This window comes from Schistocerca cancellata, chromosome 9 (assembly GCF_023864275.1).
Source record: "Schistocerca cancellata isolate TAMUIC-IGC-003103 chromosome 9, iqSchCanc2.1, whole genome shotgun sequence".
NCBI lineage: Eukaryota > Metazoa > Arthropoda > Insecta > Orthoptera > Acrididae > Schistocerca > Schistocerca cancellata.
The window spans coordinates 302,650,642-302,674,810 of record NC_064634.1 but is presented as its reverse complement, the minus strand read 5'-3'; the positions used below and the strand labels follow the sequence as shown (position 1 = coordinate 302,674,810).

The following is a 24,169-nucleotide window of genomic DNA, read 5'->3' as shown; positions in this document are numbered from 1 at the left end:
GACACGATACACTTCTGCCAACGCCATTTCCACTGTTGATAACATTGCTGAAAGTCTTCAGTTGTGATGTTGTTCAGTTGCCATGCCGTTTCCGCCTTGATGGCTTCCACATCTCCCAAGTGCCGCCCCCAAAGCACCATTTTGCATTTCGGGAACATGAAGTAGTCACACGGGGCTAAATCGGGTGAATAAGGCGGGTGGTCTGTCATGGTGATTGAGCTTCGGGCCAAAAACTCGCACAAAACGAGCGACATGTGAGCAGGCGCATTGTCGTGATGAAGGATCTACCTGCCCCCTTTTGCCAACTCCGGTCGAACTCGGGCCACACAAGCTCTGAGACATGTCAGAACTTCAACGTAAAAATTTCCGTTCACTCTCTGGCCGGGAGGGACAAATTCCTTGTGAACAATGCCCCTAGAATCAAAGAAAACAATCAACATTGTCTTCACATTGGACCTTGATTTTCGCAACTTTTTTGTTCTCGTTTCTCCTGCTATTTTCCATTCCTTGCTTTGAGATTTGAGCTCCACATTGAATTCGTAAAACCAGGACTCGTCTCCAGTGATGACTTGGTTGAGAAAGTACCCTCGTTCCTCTGCTTCCAACCAATCCTCACAGCACTCAACCCTCTTTGCTTTCTGTTCTGGTGTCAAGAGCTTCGATACGATTTTCGCACACAATTTCTTCATTTCAAGGTCTTGTGTCAGTATTTCGTGAACAATTGTTTTGGGGATTGACAGCTCGTCAGCAATCATTCTGACTGTCAATCTATGGTCTTTAAGAAAACAAGCCCGAATTCGTTCAACATTTGCATTGGAACTCGATGTCGATGGGCGTCCTGGGTAAGGGTCATCGTTCACTTCTTCTCTGCCATCCCGGAATCTTTTTAACCACTTGTTCACGGTTGGTTCCTTCAGAGAATTGTCTCCGTAAACCTGTTTCAAACACTCAAAAATCTCATGGCCATTCTTGCCTAGCTTTGCAAGAAACTTGATGTTGATGCGCTGTTCGTCAATCAGAGAGAGCTCCATGCCGACGGCAGGTGAAAAAGGGTGACTGTCAACAAGCTGCCGCACACTTCCACCTTCACGCAGAGTGCTCTGACTCGAACTGAGGATTGATGGGATTGTTTACAGCAGTAGTCCTACCTGGCGGTGACTGCAACCTGTAACATAAAGACATTATTCAACTTTTATACGTATTTTCTGGACAAACCTCGTATTTGAGGATATCTGTAGAAATGGTATGTGCTTATTTTGTGAATTTAAAGTATGTGAAGATGGCAGGATAAAGTGGTGTTAGGAACTCTAGCAACTTGCCCATCAAAGTGGGAGGAAAGAAGAAAAAAAGCCTTGTGTTTAGCTCTCATAGACAGATCCCTCTGTAGAGAAAGTAGAGTTAAACGTGTCTTCAGACCTGGAATTTGTAAAAATGAGTGTGAGTAATTGTATAAAAGATGGTAACCTGACTTGGAATTGTTTCAAGTGTAATGCTAATTTCATAGAGCAACTTGTCAGAGAAGACATTGCCAGAGAAAATGTAATAAACAAATCAGTGTGGAACACAACAGCAATTCCATTAAAAAGTTCATTTAAAAGCAAGAAACTAGAATTTCATGATTTTGAAGTGAACAAGACCACCCAATGTTGAAATAAATCTACTGGAAAGGAACTAGGATGGATTGGTCAGATCTCCCAGGTTGTTGTAGTCTCAATAAGGAAAAGAAATTATCGTTGGCATAATATTACAGAAATAAAAATTAAAAACAGTATGGGAATGTGGTATAAAGTGTTTCTTCTGGGCGGCATTCTCTTAAAAACTAAGTCATCCAAAGGATACAGATGTTGTTTGAAGCATGAATTTCAGTTACACACTGTGCAAACAGATTTATGAAGTACAGGAAGGAGTCTGAGATGTCCATAAGGAACTGAAACACCTGCTGTGCACACAATTTGATGTTTCTTTTGGAAAGAATACAATGAAAACAAACGCTACTTCTTCAGCTTGTACATGGTGCAATGTGTTTACCTTTCTGAAAACTGTCGTCATTCTGTGGAAACTGTAAATGCAAATTTAAATGTTCATTGACATTGTATATAAGCCAGACTTCCAGAGAAAAAGATAAGAGACCAGAGGTTTGGAACTGGAAAATAAAGTTAAGAAAACACTTTGTGGTCAACAACTTATCTCCATTGAAGCTCAGTCCACTTCATCATGTTTGCTGGAGATCCTTCAAAGCAACTCAGCAAAGAAGTATTTGGTTTGTCATCTGACCAGTTACACAGTGCACCTGCCAAGAAGAGAGAGAAACTGCCCCAAGTGTTTGTCCATTCTCTGTGTGGATTCCTCTAACATGTCATTGTTCACTTAAAGAGATTAGAGAATATAGCTCTATTACAGGAGAGGCATTTCTTGCACGTCCATCGAAAGGTGTCTTCAGTGTTATTATGCAGATAGAAATTGTCACTGCAATAAAACTCTGTCTCGACAGTTTATGGGCAACCTATTTTGTGAATATGTAAACAATTTGCATCGCATTACTGGAGAAATTTCTAATGTAGGAAGCTGTGAACATAATGCAATGGACATCTTGCCTATGATTATTCTTAATTACATCAAATTCCAGTTTTTCATGGATATTACATAAATTCAGATGGAGCTCAAGCCTAAAAAATACAGGAATTTGCACAGAAACTATCTAAAGTAACTGATAATTGATACTGAAATATCTTAATTAAATGCACAGATACGTTCACTAAACTATGTAAACTTTTATTTTTGTGTTGTTTTGCAAAAGTGCTACCTTGGATCACAAGTGGAGCAATTGACATCTATCCACAATTGTAAACTATGTGAGCCGGCACATTCTCCCTTCAACTTGCTGTGTGTTTTGCTTTGCCTGTTGATTTGATGTAAAGTGACACACCCATCAACAGTGCTTCCTTAATGGAGTTTTTGATGTGACTGTTTTGCCTATGACGTGGACATAGTATCAGGGGAAATAATTTGCCCTCCGGGTCTCCCTCCCCTGCTACCAACTCTGCCACAGTATGTGTATGGTTGGAAAGGATGCCAGATAATTCCAAGACCAATAATAACAGACACACCTATCTTTCTCTTACTCATTCTTAATGGCAAGTATTTGCTTCTCAGCTAACTCCCCGGTAAATTAAAAATTTCTTGTCTTGCAAGTTGAGTTGGACAGTTGCGCTTAAATTATTGCATAAAGTTTCCTTCCTTTTGACATTGATGAAGCAATGTGCATAGAGTTTTCATTGAGAACATGTTGCAGAATTCACTTTAATATAATTTGGCACAGTCAAAAGCAGAATTTTTTGAATGGATATTTTGCTGTGACTGATGTGCCTATAACAACAGCATGGACATAGTACCAGTAGAAGTAATTTATTCTTCTGGGTCTCCCTTCCCTGCCACAAAAACGCTTGAAGCAGATGTATGGATGGGAAAGATTCCATTCAGTTCAAAACAATAGACATATCTGTTTGTCCTATATCTGTTTAATTAAAACTTCTTCAGTATGTTGTAATACCAACTGTTTAATTTTAAACCTCAGCATTAGCAGCAATATATCCATTACAGTGTACATCTCCTTGTGTCTAGATTGTCAGTGCTTACCTGTGTACTTCATTTTGTACATGAAGACCCTTACCAGAAGCTCTTCTGCCCTGTAGAGCTTGACAGCTCACTAATACTATATAATTTCTTATTCACCATTGACAGCATGCTTTGTCCTGAAATTCATAGTTGTTTGAAGGGTGTGTAGTGATCAGAGGTCTTGCGTGTATTACGGGATATATATTCTCTCTCTCTCTCTCTCTCTCTCTCTCTCTCTCTCTCCCCCCCCTCCTACGCGCACTTGCGCGCGCGCGCTCACACACACACACACACACACACACACACACACACACACACACACGCCATTTTTTGGGAGAGGTGATAACCTTAATTCCACAGTTGATATTGTGAAATTTAAATTCACTTGGCATTGATGGTACGTTTCATGAATTTTATATTCTTATTTTCAAATGCACCTACTAAATGCTGTTTTCTCATATGCCTGGCTAGAGTTAAACATTACAGTGAATATTTGACATTTGTTGAATAAAATAAATGAATGTGATTTCAGTTTAAGCAGTTTCTTAAATGAAACTATTTTTGTTACCGAAATGTTCCTTCCAACTGATATAAAATAATAACCTGTGGTAAAAGTGTGTGTGTGTGTGTGTGTGTGTGTGTGTGTGTGTGTGTGTGTTTCAATCAACTTAGATGATAATTATTAGGAAACTTAAACAATGATTTTTTAATTAGTCACTTTGTTGATAACTGAACTCTTTATCTTGGCTCCAAAAAATATTGTTATATGCAATTAAGTATATACAGTCACTGGTTGTTTCGTGATTTTTAGCACTCTGCAGCAAATCAGCATTGAGATCTGAAGACATTCAGCACTAACCGAAACTGGTAGTGTAAGAAACAAAAAGTTTTGCGGTCATTGATGGAATTAAAAGAAATTTGTTCTACAACATTAGGTCACCTCTCAGTCTTACGTTAGCTCTTGAAATGCATCACAATTTCGCTCATGCTCCTAGTTTCCATTTACCCAGCTACATATTTAGCCAACCTCCATGCTAATTTGAATACAGTCATAATTATGTTGTATACTCCAATTTTGTTACCCAGTTTTTGTTCTCCTGGCCCTGCTAGTCAATTTGAGTATGCACCTCTACATTGATCATGGAAGAGTCCTCCGCTTGGAATAGTTATTGTATTCAAAGTTCAGTATATTACTTCCACATTTCAGAACTATACACAAACAATGGTGGTCGAGCTTAGGCTTGTTCTGCGCACCTACGTCACGCATACTCCGACAACCAGTGAGCATTCCGTAGTGTTCTGAGCTCTCTGCTCAAAACGCCATAGCTAATGCGAACTTTAGACGTGATCGTAGTGAGTTGTTAAATGAATTTCTGTTTCATTTGTTGTGAGTTGCCATCGCTGATGGTGGTAAGTGATAAATTCTGCATAAGCAAGCAAGAGACATAATTTGTAGGATATACACTTCATTCAGGCAGAAAGCTGCTCATACAGCAACAATTGCCAAAAATGCCATTCCCATCCAAGCCTTAACATGGGTGAACCACCGTTGCTCGTGGATCTGACTGTAGTAATGCTCACTAATTGTGAACAGGCACGTCAGTAATTCAGTTTTGAAAGTAGTTTTGTTTGCCAGTTGTACTTGAGGCCATTTTGTACCCCTCAGGTTTTTTTTTTTTTTTTTTTACCTGTCGCAATTACATTAGTTCTTTTGTTGACTTTGTCTTAATTTGTAAAAGTTTACTCTGATGTTTTGCTTATGTACACTGGTATGCAAAAATTGTGGACGTATGTAACTTGTGCAGATGTGTAACGGTCAGATAACATAGCTCAAAGAAACATTGACCATACATATAAAGAACTGTTACAATACAGTACAGAAGTTGACTGAAAGAAATCTGTAATGAGATGAAGAAAAATAATACTGTTATTCAAAGACAGTAATTACACTGAAGTCAATGCAGTTCATGATATTCCTGTGGACATTATTAATGGCCGAACATTGTTCAGAATGTGTTGTATGATCACAATGGATGGCAATGCATGCATGCTCTGCAACATGCTCCCTTGTGGCCACAAGGTTGGTAAGGAGTTTTTGTAGTTTGGTATTCTGTTCCTACACCAGCATGGTTGACAATATCTGTGTGGTTCTTAGTGTGTGTAGAAGTTCTGCAGTACATATTCCCAGTGTGTCTCATACATTATCAATGGGGTTTAAATCAGAGGGATGAAGAGGCCAGTCCATTCATCAAATATGTGCAGTTCGGTGCAATTACACATTGTTGTCCATAAAAATGGTCAGGGCTGAGCTGAATGCACCCCCTGAAAAGAGGCACTTGGGATACAAGTACAGTGTCATAACAACATTGACTGGTATGTGTACCATGTTCAGAGAATCTGAGATCAGTACATCCAGGCAACAATGTTACCCCACACCATGATACCGATACAACCAAAATGATTGTGTTTAACTGTATGGCAAGAGGTGGGAACATGTAATGCACCCAAGAACATTAACATCATCGTTTTGATGGTCCAGGTGTTCAGATGCATAATGTTGCAGGTTGTGCTGTTTGCCAAATCTTTCAACATGTTACACTTTCCAGCCAACAGTACTGTGACACTGCACTTCTTACCCGGAAACATCTTTTCATGGGTGCATTCGCCCCTGACTTGATTTTCATGCATGACAATTTGTGACCAGTCGAGTTGCACAGGTGGAAGAACTCTTAGACTACACAGCAAAAGAGCTGGCCTGCTCATTCCCTCGACTTGAATGGCTTTGAGCTCATGTGGGAGGCATTAGGGAGGCATATTGCAGCACATTTCCATACATCCAGTGACTATCCAACAGTTGTCAACAGAGGCAGTGGAAGAGTGGAACCTCCTACCACACGACCTTTTTTCCCACCTTAGGGCCAGCATGGAAGCACGTTGCAGATCATGCATTGCTGTCCATGGTGACCACACAGCCTATTTACTCACCACTAGTTGAGGCATTGTATTTTCAGCTACTCTGTATTTTAACTGCCCATCACTTCCAGTCAGCTTCTCCGAATATTGGTACCAGCTGTTCTTTGCAGCAGCGCTCTTCTTGCCATATGCCCCTTGCAGCACTTTGTTGTGCTACTTTTCTACCCATAAATGATCAAGTTTTTTTATGTTCATGGCTGTTGTATGGAATACAAAGTATGACAAGTCTTATTCATATTGTTTTTATCCACATTTATTCTTCATTAAACTGTTTATTAAATTAAGTAAGTGTTATAACCTTTAATTCACTAATAAATTATGTGGATATACAAACGTAGAAACAATAGTGAGTTACATGCTACCAACTCCGTATCTGTCACTCCACTGCCGTGCCGTGACATGCGGCCGGCGCCATTCGTTGCTAGGTGGCGCTCCCGCGCTCAGCCGAGCTGCGGAGCGCCTCTATCGCCATGTTTGCGTACTGACGTAGCGGCACTTTTAAATCTCGTGGCACTGTCGCAACACTTTTCCCCCCTTGGGGGAAAAAAAAAGGACACTCACTTCCTTGGAGACACGGACAGTGCGGAGACATCCATGGCCTCTTGGGAGACCCCGAGAAGATCCCGCGGAGAAACACGAGAATATGGTCGAAAATGTCCAGGACGGAAGCTTGTGCGTGGAACGTGCCTCCTGGACGAGATGATGGGTGAAAACTCCGGAGCAGCATCCATAGGTGTCGTGGACCTGGGGGTGTGCTCCAGCGAGATGGGTCCCGGAGAAGGCGGTGTCGCGACTGGGGCTGGTTCCGGCGTACTCTGAAGCGGCAGCGACTTTGGCTGCAGCGACACGCATGGGAGAGCGGCAGCAGCGACAGGACTGGCTTCTCGGGCTGGTGGAGGCGAAAGAAGGGGCGGTGGCACCGGCGTGTCCACCACTCGTAGGCGCATCTGGTTGTAATGGCGAACAACCATGCCGTCGTCCGTACGTATTTCACAAAGCTGGCGGCCGCGACGTGCTGACGTAGAGGACGTATACCTTCACGGGACAAGTGGAAACCAAGATACACAATGGAGGGTTGGAAGAACTGTGACTTGTCCAGATTGCACTTCAACCCAGCCGAATGCAGAACCCGAAATAAGGAACGCAAATTGCGAAGGTGCTCCTCAGTGGAGGCCCCCGTGACAACAATGTCATCCAGGTAGTTGATGCAGCCAGGAACGGAAGCCGTGAGCTGTTCCAAAAACCGCTGAAAAATGGCCGGCGCGCTAGCGACACCAAAAGGTAACCGCTGGTACTGATACAGCCCACAAGGAGTGTTGATGACGAGAAATTCCTTGGAAGACTCATCCAACGGCAACTGATGGTACGCCTCCGATAAGTCAAGTTTGGAAAAGAACTGGCCCCCAGCGAGCTTGGTAAATAACTCCTCAGGACGGGGAAGAGGATAAGTGTCAATGAGGCTCTGAGCATTGACAGTGGCTTTAAAATCGCCACACAATCGCAGATTCCTGTTTGGTTTAGAAACCGCCACGATTGGCGATGCCCATTCGCTGGAGGTAACAGGAAGGAGAATCCCTGACGCTGTTAACCTGTCTATCTCAGCCTTGACAGGTGCACGCAACGCCATCGGAATAGGGCGTGCCCGGAAAAACTTAGGGCGAGCTGTAGGTTTAAGAGTAATGTGGGCTTCAAAATCCTTGGCACGACCCAGACCAGCAGAGGACACGGACGAGAATTCAGAACACAATCCATCCAGCTGTTGATACGGAATATCCTCAGATATGAGGTGCACATCATCATCAATGGAGAACCCAAACAACTGGAAAGCATCATAACCGAACAGATTTTCAGTGCCCGCATGATCCACCACATAAAACGTGAGGGGCCTAACAACAGACTTGTAGGCAGTGGAAGCATCAAACTGGCCAACGATAGGGATTTTCTGCTTATTATAAGTTCGCAAATTTCGCGTAACTGGAGACAAGGGAGGGGAGCCCAACTCCAAATACGTGCGAGAATTAATGAGAGTTACTGCAGAGCCAGTGTCCACTTGCATGCGAATGTCTTTATCCAGAACACGAACAGTAACAAACAACTTATTTGTTTGAGAAAGCACACAGTTAACATCCATGTCCGATGCCTCGTCCTGGTCGACAGGAACTTTAGGGGACTGACACACAGAAGCAATGTGGCCTTTTTTCCTACATGAATTACACGTGGCCCAACGTTTTGGACACGCGGCCCTGTCATGCTGTACGAAACAACGTGGACAAGAAGGAAGGGCGGAACGAACCTGTTCCTGTGGTTGCTGTTTTCGCTGCGAGCGTTGCGGCCCAACGCGACGTTGTTTACGCGAGTGAACCGCCGCCACATTTTCGTTCTCCTGGGAAACAGGCAAATTGTCCGTGTCGAAAGTTGACTGTACAGTGCCTACATCACACCACGCGTCTATTTGCACGCCAGCAGCGTGAGACACTTCAAAGGATTGAGCGATGCTGAGAACTTCCGACAACGACGGGTTTGGCAGTTGTAGGGCACGTTGCCGAACTTCTTTATCAGGAGCAAGCCATAGAATAGCATCCCTAACCATTGAATCAGCATAAGACTCATGATGAGTGTCCGTGACAAACTGACATTTCCTACTCAGACCGTGTAGTTCCGCCGCCCAAGCCCGGTAAGATTGATGGGGCTGTTTACGACACCGGTAGAACGCCACGCGGGCGGCAACGACGTGGGTGTTTTTTCGGTAATAGTTAGACAATAAGTCACACATTTCTTGGAAGGACAGAGAGGCAGGTTCCCGCAGAGGGGCTAACTGAGATAGCAGCTGATAGATCCGTGGGGAAATCCAAGATAGAAATAACGACTTACACATCGGAGTGTCGACAATGCCGAAAGCCAAGAAGTGTTGCCGCAAACGCTTCTCATAATCCTCCCAGTCTTCAGCAGCCTCGTCGTAAGGAGGGAACGGAGGCGGAGAAGAGGACGACAGACGATGAGTAAGCGATGTCGACAACGCCTGAATAGCAGCCGTCAGCTGTGTTTGTTGTTCAATGAGCACTTGCAGAAGCTGTTCCATGTCTGCCCAGACACGCACGCACAATACTCCAAGGCTGGAAAAAAAATATCCGACCTCGTCGCCAAAAAGTGTTATAACCTTTAATTCACTAATAAAGTGTGTGGATATACAACGTAGAAACAATAGTGAGTTTCATGCTACCAACTCCGTATCTGTCACTCCACTGCCGTGCCGTGACATGCGGCCGGCACCGTTCATAGCCAGGTGGCGCTCCCGCGCTCAGCCGAGCTGCGGAGCGCCTCTTATCACCCTGTTTGCGTACTGACGTAGCGGCACTTTTAAATCTCGTGGCACTGTCACAACAGTAAGTACTATTCTTATTGTGTTTTTATTATTTTTAATATCAGTGTGTGGAGTACTACACATTTCGGAATGGTCTTATTAGTTGGAGCCCAGTAAAACGAAGACATTCCTAAAATTTTCAAGAACTATAAGAAGAAAAAGAAGAGAATGAAGAGAACGAAAGACAAGTTCAAAATCAATTGACTCCAAATTTTGAGGAAGGCAATTCAGATTTGAGTGGAAAGAAATAGCAAATTTATGACCACAAGCCTGAAACTGAAGTAGAGGATAATGATGGAGATGAGAGAAATGAAACATGAGCTGAAGTTTCTATGTGGTCCACAAGAATAGTAAGAAATTCTCCATCTCCAGTTGATGTATTTTCGAAAAAATTTTATGTAAATGTGATCGATGAAATTCTAAGACACATGAATTAAAAAATTTGGCCCAATGCATACATGCCACTGATATTACAGGTATCTAACCAGAGAAGAACTGAGCCACTGTCACTATCCTTATTCAAATTGGCTTGAGAAAGCGACTACTGGTAAATGTGGGAGGGTTATGGGCAAAGGATGAGATGAGAATGACATTTCTGAGAGTGATAGGTCTCTAAGGTTTCTACTAATTATGAGGACCCTTCAGTTTGATGCTAGCACAACCTAGCAGGAAAGCTTGATAAACTTGCTTTTGTAAGATATATTTTTGATAGTTGTGTTCAAAATATAAGAAAATCTTAGAGCATAAGAGAACTTCATACAGTGGATGAAATATTACATCTATTTAGCAGACATGGTACATTGATTCAGTATATGCCATTGAAAATTTACAAATATGGCATCAAAATGTGTGCTGAGGCAAGTGCAAAGACTTACTTTTATTTTTTTGGTGAAAATTTTGGAGTTATATGTTGGTGAACAGCCACTAGGTCCATACTCTGTTTCAAACTTGCAGAAGAAGTTGTAGAGTGTCATGTGGAGGACATAACCAGTATAAAACGAAATTTACCTTCTGATAATGGGGTGCCTCTGGGCCCCTGTAATATTGAAAAGTATCACATTTTTAGGAACTAAGAGGAAAACAAAGGTGTCATTCCTCCAGAATTTTTTTCTGATAATGTGAGATATGTAGGTGCTTAAATTTTTGTTCATCAAGACCAAACTGTTGCATAGTATGTAACAAAAATAAATAAAGCTGTCAATTTGGTGTCTGAAATACACAAGAGTGGAGACATAGATGCAGAAGGTGGAAAACCAAATAATACTCCGGATTGTAATAGGTGAGGTGTCCACACTGGACAAATTACGTGCTACATATACTGTAGCCAGAACAATAAGATTGTGGCTCTTATCTACCCCCACCCGTCGCGACCCTCATAATTAGAGCTGGATGGAATAGCCAAGTGATTTATATGTAATACTGAAAGGGAATGAGAGACTGGTTTTTTTGCAACTGTTGTCCTTTCCTCAAGAGGAAAAGACGCGCGGGGCATATGCCCTCTGCGGGAGGTCAACAAACTGTTCTGCGATGTGTAGTACTTGTGGTCACTCTTAAAAAATGTTTGCAGTAGATGTCAATAACAATAATTTATAATTGCAAATTATTAGATTCAGTTGTAATACAAAGAACAGTAAGTGTTTCTTGTTCTAAAATTATTTTTGTTTGTTTTTTATATTATAAAAAATATTAATACAGCTACATATTCAAAAACACATTCTGTTCTGAACATATAATGGTTGAAATATGGTATTTAATATATTCCATCTAAAATAATACCAATAATTAATGCAAAACAATGTGTTGTGCTTTTTGTAACTCACGACCACTCATGCAACAGGAACTGGCACAACCCATGGAAGGTTAAGAATCATGTCTTGCCTAATGTCCAAGGGACCATCATGAAACATGATAACTTTACACGTAATTATTATTTTTGAACATTTCTGTTCCTCTCATTGCTTATTTGTTTCGCGTACCTCCTGTGATATACTGTAGCAGATGATTCCATTTGTAGTCAAAGTTTCATTGAACTATGTTAGTTGACAGTGACACATAATGCAGTAGTTACTTCCATCCTGAAGTGTACCACACCAGGGTATTGTATACCCGGGCCGCTGAAACATGTCTCTTAAAGGTCACTCCCCAAGTGCCATAGAGTTGGTAGTATAACTAACACACAAGTGAGGAACGGGAGGTACCGTGTCTTCTGAACCAATAACAGCACCGAACAAAAGCCGGTTCCGGCGTCGACACTATCACATTGCCGGCTTCCGTATAAACCTTGTATGTTAGTGCGCGAACGCCTCCTGTTGTATTGTGTTATTGCCTTGATTACAGTTTCTGTTTGTTAAACAATGTCACCAAAATGATGTCGTTCACCAAGCGACAATTCGTTGCGCCGTGGAGTGCCATTAAATAGTCAGGCTTTGGAATTGCTAAGGAGGACGCGTGAGTTTTACGAGCAAGAAAAAGAATTTGTTTCTGTTCATGGGCATGCAATGATTCCTGCCGATAAAGTTTTAGAGCGTACCTCGAAAACTCTAGAACAGTTATAAGGATAGGCGTGCTACTTCAAGACGTAAAAGACAGTGAAGTAAACAGTGTGGAAGAAAGCCCCTGTGGAAGAAACAGTGTGTTATTAAGTACTTCAGGCAAGAAAAAAAAAAGCAGACTCGTCCTGTTACAGATATTGATTTGTTCCAGTCCGATGCAATTCGTCGACACATGTACGGATACTATAAAAGAAAAGAATACCCCACAATAGCGAAGTTGCTAGTTCCTTTAAAAGAAAGTGAACTTTTCTCAGAGGGGAAAACATCATTTAAGATTATATTAAAAAGTATTGGCTTCCGTTTTAAAATGTTAGATGGACAAAAACTGTTACTAGAAAAAGCTCATGTCGTTGCAGGTCATACCAATTTCGTACACAAAATTGTAGGAAAGGACATACACTCAGTCATATGGTTAGACAAAACCTGGGTCAGCTCTGGAGAATCACTTGAGAAATGCTGGACAGATGATACTCCGAATAGCAGCAGTCATCAGCCAACAGGAACAGGATCTGTATTAATTGTGGCCCATGCAGGATCTTCAAACGGCTTTGTGCCTGAAGGACTTCTAGTTTTTCAATAATTAAAAAAAAAAAAAAAAAACGGTGACTATCGTGAGGATATGGACCACCCACGCTTTCTACAGTGGTTTAAAAATTTGTTTCTACGTTTTAATGTTCCAAAATTTTTTTGTGATGGACAATGCACCGTACCATTCCATGATTTTAGATAAAACTCCAACCACTAGTAACCGTAAAGAAACTATGGTGCAGTGGTTGCAGGCGAGAAACATTGCTGCAGACATGAGCATGACAAAGCTGCTGTTATACTCACTCATGAAACAAAATGAGCCTGTGACACCTAAATACGTTGTTGATGAAATTGCCAGCGGTCAGGGTCAGTTGGTAATTAGGCTACCGCCTTATCACTGCCATTGTAATCCAATTGCATTGTTTTGGAGTGAAGTGAAGGTGTACATTAGAAGTAACAACAAGACTTTTACTATAAGGGAAGTGGAAAGACTGCTACGTGAAGGTCTTGCTACTGTAGATGCTACCTCATGGAGGAAAACAGTAGACCATGTTGCTAAACTGATAAGAGAAGCACAGACTATAGATGGTATTATAAATGAAAACGAACAATTAATGATTGCTCTTGATGATGATGATGATGATGATGATGATGACAAAGACAACGGTTTTGGTGCCGATTCCGATTATAGTGAAGGAGAATCGGATGGAATTGTGCCACTGACATCGTAAATTGGCGAGTGTAAATGTATACAGAATTAATTCTTTGTCTCTGCAATTGGGTAGGATATGCATGTTTTGCTTTATTTCTTTCTATGAGTGTGTATAGCGTGTTATTTGGTATGCTTAGATTTACATTATTATACAACGTTTTACATGCAGCTTTATGTAACAATTTGGAAAGACTTTTCATATATATTGTCATTAACTTCGGGTGTTTTTATTTCCCAGTTTCATATACCATTAAACGCTTAGTCTGCGTCGTCTTTCTCTCCATTGTTAGAGAAACGTACTTTGTTGAATGTAGCTTACATTTACAAATTGTACTTCGGAGTTGTGGGCATGTGCAGTGGCAGCTATTGCAACCTCGCAGTCGCAGTGTAGCCAACCACACGCGAGCTGTCAAGTGACATGTTTCACCGGCCCGGGTATAGTCTCCCTACAATTTTACTGTAATTACATGTTATATTCATTGTTTCTGTGCATAGTTTTCCTAATTTTAGAGATGTGGAAAGTTCTGCAAGCACTGTATAAATAAGTTTGTTAAATGCAATCACTTTGCTTGCCTTACAGTTCACAGGATTTTGCAGTTCCTTAAAATCTGATGGGCACTGTATCTTTGCTGCATGTCAGTATAACAATATAGGGAAAGTCATCCTGTTTTCTGGAGGATTGTTGTTGTTGAGACTAAGCCTAAGCTTTCTCAGAATATATAAATCACAAAGTGATAAGCTTGTACTCATTTGCCCGTTCTAGTCTACAATTTTGTTCAACGTTTGAAAATGGGCCATTGTTCTACATTCACTGCTGGAGCCTGCCTGTTCCTTTGCTTGCTTGAAATCTGCCGTTAATATCTGTATGTTTGATAACACATTAAGTGAACATTATAGACACTGATGGGATGAAATGGGCCACACCTATCGATTTCCCTATATCCTTTTTTATGTGGTATAAATTTTACAGAGTGTTTGCAGCTTATGAGAGTTGCCTTGTTCTGCATTCACTCAGTAAATGATTTGGTACTATTTTTCTCTGGCTTTCAGAACTTTCATTATAGCACAGGCTTCCACCAGTCCTTTTCCTTCATATCTCAAATGTCTCATACATTTCATCTGGCTAATGTATCAGGAAAATCCATTTTATCGATTCTACATAAATGAATTTTATAAGTTGTGTGTATAAAAAGTATCAAAACTACCCTATATGAAAATATCTATGAGGATGTTTTTACTTTGCTTTTTAATTTGATACAGTTTGGCACATTCAACAGCAGAATTTTCTGAATGGAGTTTTTGCTGAGACTTTTGTGCCTATAGCAATGGCATGGACATAGTACCAGAAGAAATAATTTGGTCTTCTGGATCTCCCTTCCCTGCTACAAAATTTGCCGTGGTGTATGTATGTTTGGAAAGGATTCCAAGTACATATTTACCTGATTATAAGGTGAAGGCTTTGACAGCTGAGTCATTTGCAAAATACAGGGTTGTCTTATATTCCCAGAGTAAACTATTGTTGCTGAGGTCAACATCTTTGTGTTGTTTAATAGAGTATACAGGGATTATCTTACATTTACATGTGTAGCTTTGGCTGTTGAGATGAGATGCAGATTTATTTTGAGGAATTCAGAAGGGCAGGGCTGGACAAACAATAGTCCCAAGATGTCCAGATATGCCGATACTCTCGATACAGTATCGATGTCACTCGAACAATAACATGATACTGACTGGCATTGTGTGTGGCTCTAGTGCGAGAGATACATGAGAAACTATGAACTAGTGACTAGAACTGTCTGTTGCTCTGCTTAACATTTGACAATATTTTGTGAAACGCAAGAGGAAATAGCATTAAATTCTATCATATTACAAACTTTTGTTGTATTTGCAGGTTTGCAATTAAAGTTCTTATACACAGTTACATACTGTATACAAACAGTAATGACAGTTGTTAAATAATGTACCATTCAGAAGCAAAAATGTTGTCCTTTGAAAAACATTACTTGGTTAAGAACCGAAAGCAATAGTTTACTTGGTTGATGGAGACTATAATGATGTACTAAGTGGGTTTCAAATGTGAAATTTGGTCTCAGTTCATGTATTAGAATATTAGGTAAAAAATTTCCAGCATTTAATCATCTGTAGAACATTGTGGTGAAATTCAAATGAATCAAGAAGGAAAAGTAACCCATAATGGAATGTCTAACAAACAAAATAAATCATATTAAACTGATTGTAATTGTTGTTATGAGAATAAATTACAGTGGCAAGACCCATCATGGTGATGTACCAACAGACGGCAGTAGATCACGGGGAGCGCCAAAGTTTGAGAATTGGACTGAATCATGATTGCGACCTTTTATTTATATATTAGCTGCTGCTATTAGATGTGACGTAGACCCTACAAGATATTACAGTCCTTATTTCACAATTTCTCAAGCCCAGTACAGTGGTAGCATTGGAGAGGGAACAGTGATACCAGCTGGGCTGAGAGCAAGGATGCTTGTTGGGAGGGGAGTAGCGACCGCGCAGCAAATTATGCCACGTTGGCAACCATTGGGAAGGTGTATCACGTAAATTAGCTTTATATAAATGTCTCCCATGTTTCAACTGCACTTTTTCCAAATCCACTTGGAGTCAGAATTGAACTGACTTTAAAATTGGACAAATTGTCACCAATAGTATTCATTTCTGCAGGAGATGGTCGAAGTTTAGATAGGAGCCAGTGGTATATTTAAGTGTTTAGTGCTGCAGTGTTGTGAATGCGCACCACAACATGTAAAATGAACAAAAGGGAGTGAGTTTTACACAGCCAATGAGAGAGCGGCGGGCAGGCGAGTTGGTTGGGAGCGAGAGGTAGTTTAACATTTACATGTAAGTATAGCAGTAAAATCAGATACGTGTTGGGGGGGGGGGGGGGGAGAAAGAAAGAAAAACAGCTGTGTTCTCAAGTCTCACCATAATCACCCGTTGAGAAATTGCAACGTATTTGGAAAAAAACAGCAAAATATTTGTGACAGTGAAGATATGAATCTCACAGCTGTGCTGTTAGGATGGTGGTGGTGATCGAACTTACTGATACTACAGACGGCAGGGTTAAAAAGAGAGAGATAGAGAGATCTGTCTGCAAATTAATGTAAACCATTTTTTTCTCCTTGTATTATCAAAGTGTAGATGATCAAAATATGGCAAAAGTTCAGAATAGGTATAATGTTAACTTTTAGGCAGATACTTTATGCCACTAAACCAGGTGGTAATTTTTGATTGGTCAAAATATGTCATACGTAAATTTTTCTTGAGGAGTGTCTTAAAAAGTTAGAGGGTTGTCTTATATTCAAGGACATCTTATTCTCTGGTAAATAGGGTAATTCTAAGACCAAGAATAACAGAGGCCTAACGCTTTCTTACTACTCCATAATGGCAAGTAATTGCTTCTCAACTAACTCTCCAATAGGTTAACAAATTTCCTCTTAAGCAAAGTGATTTGAACATCTCCACTTCAATTATCGCGTAAAATTTTCTTTATTTTGACACTGATGAAGTGTTGTGCATTGAGTGTTCATTGAGAGAACATTTTTCTGCAGAATTCACTTTGATATGATTTGGCACATTCAGTAGCAGAATTTTCTTTTAATGGAGATTTTGCTGAGACTTTTGTGCCTATAGCAATAGCATGGACATAGTACCAGAAGAAGTAATTTATTCTTCTAGATCTCTCCTCCCTGCCACAAAAACACTAGAAAGATTCCATTCAAGTCAAAATGAAAGACAAACAAATATAACTAAAACTCCTTCAATACATTTTGCTAGTAAGTGTTTAGTTCTAAATCTCACTATTAGCAGCAATATATCCATTATAGAGGACATCGTCTTGTGACTAGATTCTCAGTGGTTACCTGTGTTCTTCATTTTGTACATGAAGACACTAACAAAATCTCTTATGCCCTGTGAAGCTTTGCACTTCGCTAAGCATATTTAATTTCTTATTCACCTTGACAACATGCTGTATGTCCTGAACTTCATAGTTGAAGGGTGTGTGTGTGTGTGTGTGTGTGTGTGTGTGTGTGTGTGACACAAAACATCTTAATGTAATTTAATAAAAGTGCATTTGAAAATAAGCAAATTTATATTTCACAGTGTGGATGGTGGTGGTGATATGGACTGTAGGGTAATGGTGATCACACCCCCCCACCTTCCCCCAATGTTTACTATATGTTCTTAAGATGATATTCTTGGGGAACTTTTCGATATCATCATCCCTTGCCAAGATTCAGAGGTTCAAAGTTACTGAACTTAAGCTGAAACCACAAATACTGGTTTAGCTTTTTTCACTATATACCGCAAATATCTAAATAATAAACCACAGAAAATGCCTCAGATTTTAACTGCATGTTCTTTAGACATTCGTCTAGAAATGCAATTTTCCCATTTTCAAAAATCTGCCTGTTGTCGAGATACAGACGAAAAACCATGATTTTTGGATACCAAAAGTACCAGTTGTGTAAATGACCGCTTCTGTTGTTTCTATTCATGGCTAATCATTGAAATTTTTACCATATGTTCTTAAGATTATGTTCTTGGGGAACCTTCAAACATTTTTTGATACCATTATACATTTCCGAGATCCAGAGGTTCAGTTACCATACCTATGCACGTAATATCCACCCTGAGGTGTATATGTAGTTTTAATTGACATAATGAGCATATGGCAAGGGTTCTGAGGTCACCAAACTGTGTTTTTAATCAGCATTTTTTTACTTTCTGGTTCACTCTATCTGTATAGTGGGCATTTTACACGTATACAAATATGCTCAAAGTAGTGCTGCAGTAGGAGGGGGGGAAAAAGATACAAAGGGTTTTAACGTACCTGAAAAGAACTAAAAATATTCTGTAGAACTGGAAAGGCAGCTAATTCAGTAAAATATTTCTAATAACATTTTTACTGTTCTAAAACATAATTCAAAATCTAGACATTTTCAGTGAATTGAAATCGATGATCAGTGTATCCAGAAAAAATTGTAACCTAAATGATTTTGTGTTAACCGTTCATTAAGTAACTTGTTTGTTTTATATGTGTCAAACTACATAAAAGTGCCAAATTATGTAAATAAACTGTTGAAACTTTACTGTCTTGTCGAGTTTGATTTATATAAGCAGCACACCCCGCTGTAGCAAGAAAAAGAGGAAAATTGACAGAAAAATGGTCCTCTCAGAGCACAGAAAATGCGGATGTGTTTATCTTTAAGAGATTGTTGAAAGAGAAGTGGGGAACCAGCTACTTCAATCCTCATCTGCCAAAAAGTTAGGCATGTGAATATACCTATTTCTAGCCCATTCCTTTTACAAAAATATGCAGTATCCTACTGTACGTCGATTCCACCACTTCTTCCACCTTATATGCATGTGTTCATTGTACCAAACTAGAGTCCTTGGGAATAGCTGGATCACAGTTATGTTCAGTTATTTCCATTCTTTTCAAGGCTTGTTCCACATAACAAAACATGTATTTTATACACCACTGGCTTGCTGGGGCTGTCGTTGTGGGATTTGTTGATGGAGTTCCCTGTCCAGCCTTCTTGGTAAGACAGCGACTCCACCATCTGTGCCACACAGGGACACACCCTCTAGGGTTAAGGGTTTCCCGAGAGTGGTTTGTGTTTGGCAACTGTCAAAAATGATACTACAATAAACAAACTCCTTATCTTGGATCTAAAAAAATATCTTTTTATGAGTGCTTAGATACATACAGTTCTTATTTGTTGTATGATTATTTTCCCATCTGCCATAAGGTCGCCTTCTCAGTCTTCCTTTTATCTCGTGGAATACCGTATTTACTCGAATCTAAGCCGCACTTTTTTTCCGGTTTTTGTAATCCAAAAAACCGCCTGCAGCTTAGAATCGAGTGCAAAGCAAGCGGAAGTTCTGAAAAATGTTGGTAGGTGCCGCCACAACTAACTTCTGCTGTCGAATATATGTAGCACTACACAGACATGCTTTTTAGGCACAAAGATAAATACTGGCGCCAAAACCTCTGTGTCAGTAAATAAATTAAAAAAAAAGGTGGAAGACGAGCTTTTTTTTCTCCGCCCCGAGTTTCGACCACTGCATTTTCATACATTATCCAACGAAGTAAATATAAATTCCGTATTGTTCATCTTCGAATGTATTAGAATTTCAATGTACTACGAAAATCCGACTGGCAAGACTGTTTGGGATGTTTTTCAATATGGCCAACTCGACGTTCTGAATTTTTTCCTACCTGTGAGAAGAGATGGTAACCTGATGAAATGTGAATCACAAGCAGTATTCTCTTCACCATTCACCATAAGAATAATACGAATATAAACATTTTGCCATGTGTTCTTCCGTGTTTGTTGCTATCTCATTTAAATCCTGTCTGCCTAATAAACTACGAAACTAGAGTGAGACAACAGCAAACGCGGAAGAATACACTTATCGTGTCATGTTTATATTCGTATTATTCTTAGCCTAATAGTGATACAGTCAGAAATGAACCACGGCAACTGACTAGATTTTTAAATCTAAGATGACTCTAATTTCTGTGCAGAATTTGATGTACTAAAGAAGCGGCCACAAAGATTTTCAAACGGAGAAAAATTTTCGCCAAACTCTCGTTCAGAACATGTTCTATCATACGCAGCCTATTATTTGGTTCTTGTTGATCATTCTCAAAGAAAGCAGCAGTGTAAGTAACAACAAATAGCAGTCTCTTGACATTGCTTCGCTAATGAGACGATTCGCCTCTTTTTAGCTGTAAGCGGCGGTAGCGCGCACAAAAGCAAGCCATGCCGCGAACGGCGACAGGCCGTAAACACGCACTATCAGAATGCGACAAACAATGCATGACACAGTACAGTGATGCATTTTCAGCTTAGAGTGACGTAAACACCTATAACAGAGAAAACGGCACTTATCAGATCAAACAAAATAAGCAATCGATTCAAACCAGACGAAGCACGTGAAAAAGGAAGGGTACCCGTATAAATACGGACGGAGCGCCTGACGCATAGCAATGGCTACCTGGTAAAGCTTACGACTCGAACCAAACTACTGTAGCTGTATCGTCATTCATTCGACCTAAATTGTTTCTCATATTACAATGGACCAACTTTGTTTCGATTTGGAGGTGCGGCCTAAAACTTTTCTCTCCCCTTGAATTTCGAGTCTCAAATTTCAGGTGTGGCTTAGATTCGGGAAATCTTTTTTTCCTTTGTTTCGAGTCTCATTTTTCAGGTGCGGCTTAGATTCGAGTGCGGCTTAGATTCGTGTAAATACGGTATATCCGAATTTTGCTAGTGCACTTAACATGTGTGTACCTAACTACATGTTCACCCACCTCCATGCCAATTTGGATACAGTCATTATTACGTTGTATACTCCAGCTTCCTTCCCAAGTCAGTTTTTGTTTTTGTTTGTTTTTGTTGCACACCTAGTCAGTTCCAATACGCACCTCTCTATTGATCGTGGAACAGTTCATAGTTTTGAATAGCTTTTGCGTTAAAAGTCCAATGTATCACTGCTTCATTTTACAACTGATAATGCACACTAATTGTGAACAGACACATCAGAAGAAATTCAGTTTCATAAACACAAGAAATGTCCATAAAATAAGTGCAATTTCATTCTACTGCCACCACAGCACAGCAAACTGTGATATTATGCGAGAAGCTGACAGAATAAGTGTTGCTTACAACTCGCTCATTTACTTCAGTGAAAAATTTTTACGTAAAATTTTTAGCAAATTACAAAATGTGCCAGGGGAAGGAGTAAATAATTTCGCAACAGTTAGTGATAAGCCTAGCATCGAAAAGATCATAAGTGTAAGGAGAGCCAGAAATCGGCTGTATGTAATACATTGGCCATCTCAGGGGAACAATGATTTTTTCAGAATAAAAAGTAGCATATGCATTTATACAGGGTATATGCTTTCTGCATTCCATGTTAGTCCAAATCTGTCCAGTCATTTCAGTGTGAAGGAGTAACAAACACACTCACATGCAAACTCTCGCATTTATAATACATATACGGGATTCGGTTGAGAGCAGTAAGATCACCCATCGTACAGCCGCGATTTCGCACCTTCTGACTTCCACTTACTCATGATCTTGGTGCTTAGTTTTGGAGGAAGACACTTCAAAAGCAATGGCGACACAAGAAAATGGTATTCAGCAGTGGCTGTCCTCACTGGTAGCATCTTCCTATGAAGAGGTTGTAGAAAAGTTGATTTCCTGGTGTGAGAGATGTCTGAACGATGGTGGCAGCTATGTAAAATAAATAGTTAAAGAAATGATCTTTCTTCTAAAGAGAAATTCCGGTTTTAAAAAATGTTTTTATGAGTTTTCCCAAAAATGGTATTTACTTTCTGGACATGCTTCATAGTTTCATTTACCATTTGAACACAAGGTGCCTTCATTTATTAACCTGCCATAATGACATAAACTCTTCAGTTTGTTTTATGTCTTCCTTTCTAAAAAAGCTTACTTTCGATGTTTTGCTTACAGAAGTGTGTGTGCAGAAGTTTTGGACAAAAAGTAACTTCTGCATGATGTTTCCCTGCAATGCAGCGAAGCTTGGTTAAACTAGGAACATACATAAAAAGAACTGCAACACTATGGTACAAGAGTTAACTGAAAGAGATACGAAATGAGACAAACAGAAATGGTATGTTCATTCAAAGACAGTAATTACACTGAAGTTACTGAGGTTAATGATGGTTCCCTAGACATTATAGGAGGCCCGTTGTTAATAGACTGCATGGAGGTCAGTTTGCAAATGTGACATTATGCCCCCCCCCCCGACACACACACACACACACACACACACACACACACACACACACACACTGAACCACACAAACGATCATGTTAGACGTGTTCCTGGGCGGTTACCGAACCGCATATGGTGAGGGGTGGTAATGCAGCCAGGACATTGTCTAAAGTGGATGTCTTGCTTGTTCCAGTTTTTATGGTAAGGGGAGGCATAATGTGGCATGGGCATACTGACTTCCAAATCTTTTAACATGGTCTTCACTTTGGTCACCGTTACGGTAACTCTGTACTCTTTCCCCGTATGCATCTTTCCAGGTGTGCATTCAGCCATGACTTCATTTTTATGGATGACAACACGTGACCACATACTCGGATCCAATTGAGCACATGTAGTACACATGAGGGAGATGTATTGCAGGATGTCCACAAGCACCGACGACCATCCAGCAGTTGTGAAATGCATTGCTGGAAGGAACGCCCTACCACAAGAACTCCCTACCAACCTTATGACCAGCGCAGAAGCATGTTGCAGAGCGTGCATTGCCATCTGTGATGATCACATACCTTATTAAGAACTAAGTCTCCTCATTTGTGATGTCCCTAGGACCATCATGAATCACAGTGCCGTCATTGTAACTCTTGCCTGAAAATAAAAGTGTTACATGTTCATCTCGTTACGTTTTTCCTGTAGTTAACCTTTGTGCTACGCCGTAGCAGTTCTTTCTATGTACGGTCAAAGTTTCATTGAGCGATGTTACATGCGAGTGAGGTGCCATGAAACATACCAGAGTATGAGTGTAGTCTTATTCTGATTTCCAATCTTACTATCATTATATTTTATATTAATTATTCATTATTTGCAGTGGAGGTTAACAGTAAAATGCTATCAGCAAAATGAGGTTCAAGTATGTTCCAGTAATACATTTTCCTGTTCAGTTCTCGCAATTTTAAGGCTGTGAAAAGTTCAGCTAGGACTATTTTAAATAATTTTGATGGCATGGGATCTCCTTGCCTGACTAAATTTACAGGATTTCCCAGTTCCTTCAAATCTTTGCTGAATATCAGTATAATAATATAGTTCACACCATGGTTTGTTTCCTGGAGGATTAAGACAACTTCCTCGAAATATAAATCCCAGGCAAAGTGTTAAGCCATACTCATTGCCCCATACTGGTCTAAAATTTTGTTCGCTATTTAAGAATGGCTGATTGTTCTGTATCCAATACTTAAGCCAGGCTGTTCCTTTGCTTGCTTAAAATCTGTTGTTAATATCTGTATGGTTGATAATATTTTTAGTGAACACCTTGGGCATTATGGAGGGGATGAAGATAGTCCTGTAGGTGTTCACCCACACCTATCAATTTCCCTGTATCCTTTCATGTGCAGTATAAATTTTACAGCGTTGTTCCAGCGTGTGACAGTTGCTTCGTTGTGCTCACACTCAGTAATTGATTTGGTACTATTTTTCTCTGGTTATCATAATTTCTATTACAGCAAAAGCTTCCACTAGTGCCTTTCCTTCATATCTCGAATGTCTTATACATTTCATCTGGCATTACCATGGGCAACTAATGTGGAAATTCATTTTGTCGATTATACATAATTGAATTTATTAAGTTCTGTGTACAAAAAGCATCAA

At 40.1% G+C, this 24,169-nt stretch overlaps 1 protein-coding gene across 9 annotated transcripts in view; it reads left to right on the top strand.

Moving 5' to 3' along the window:
- LOC126101058 (serine/arginine repetitive matrix protein 1-like) overlaps nucleotides 1–24,169 on the top strand; it is a 158,618-nt gene that overhangs the window by 115,455 nt on the left and 18,994 nt on the right. The gene's annotated exons all lie outside the window — the stretch shown is intronic.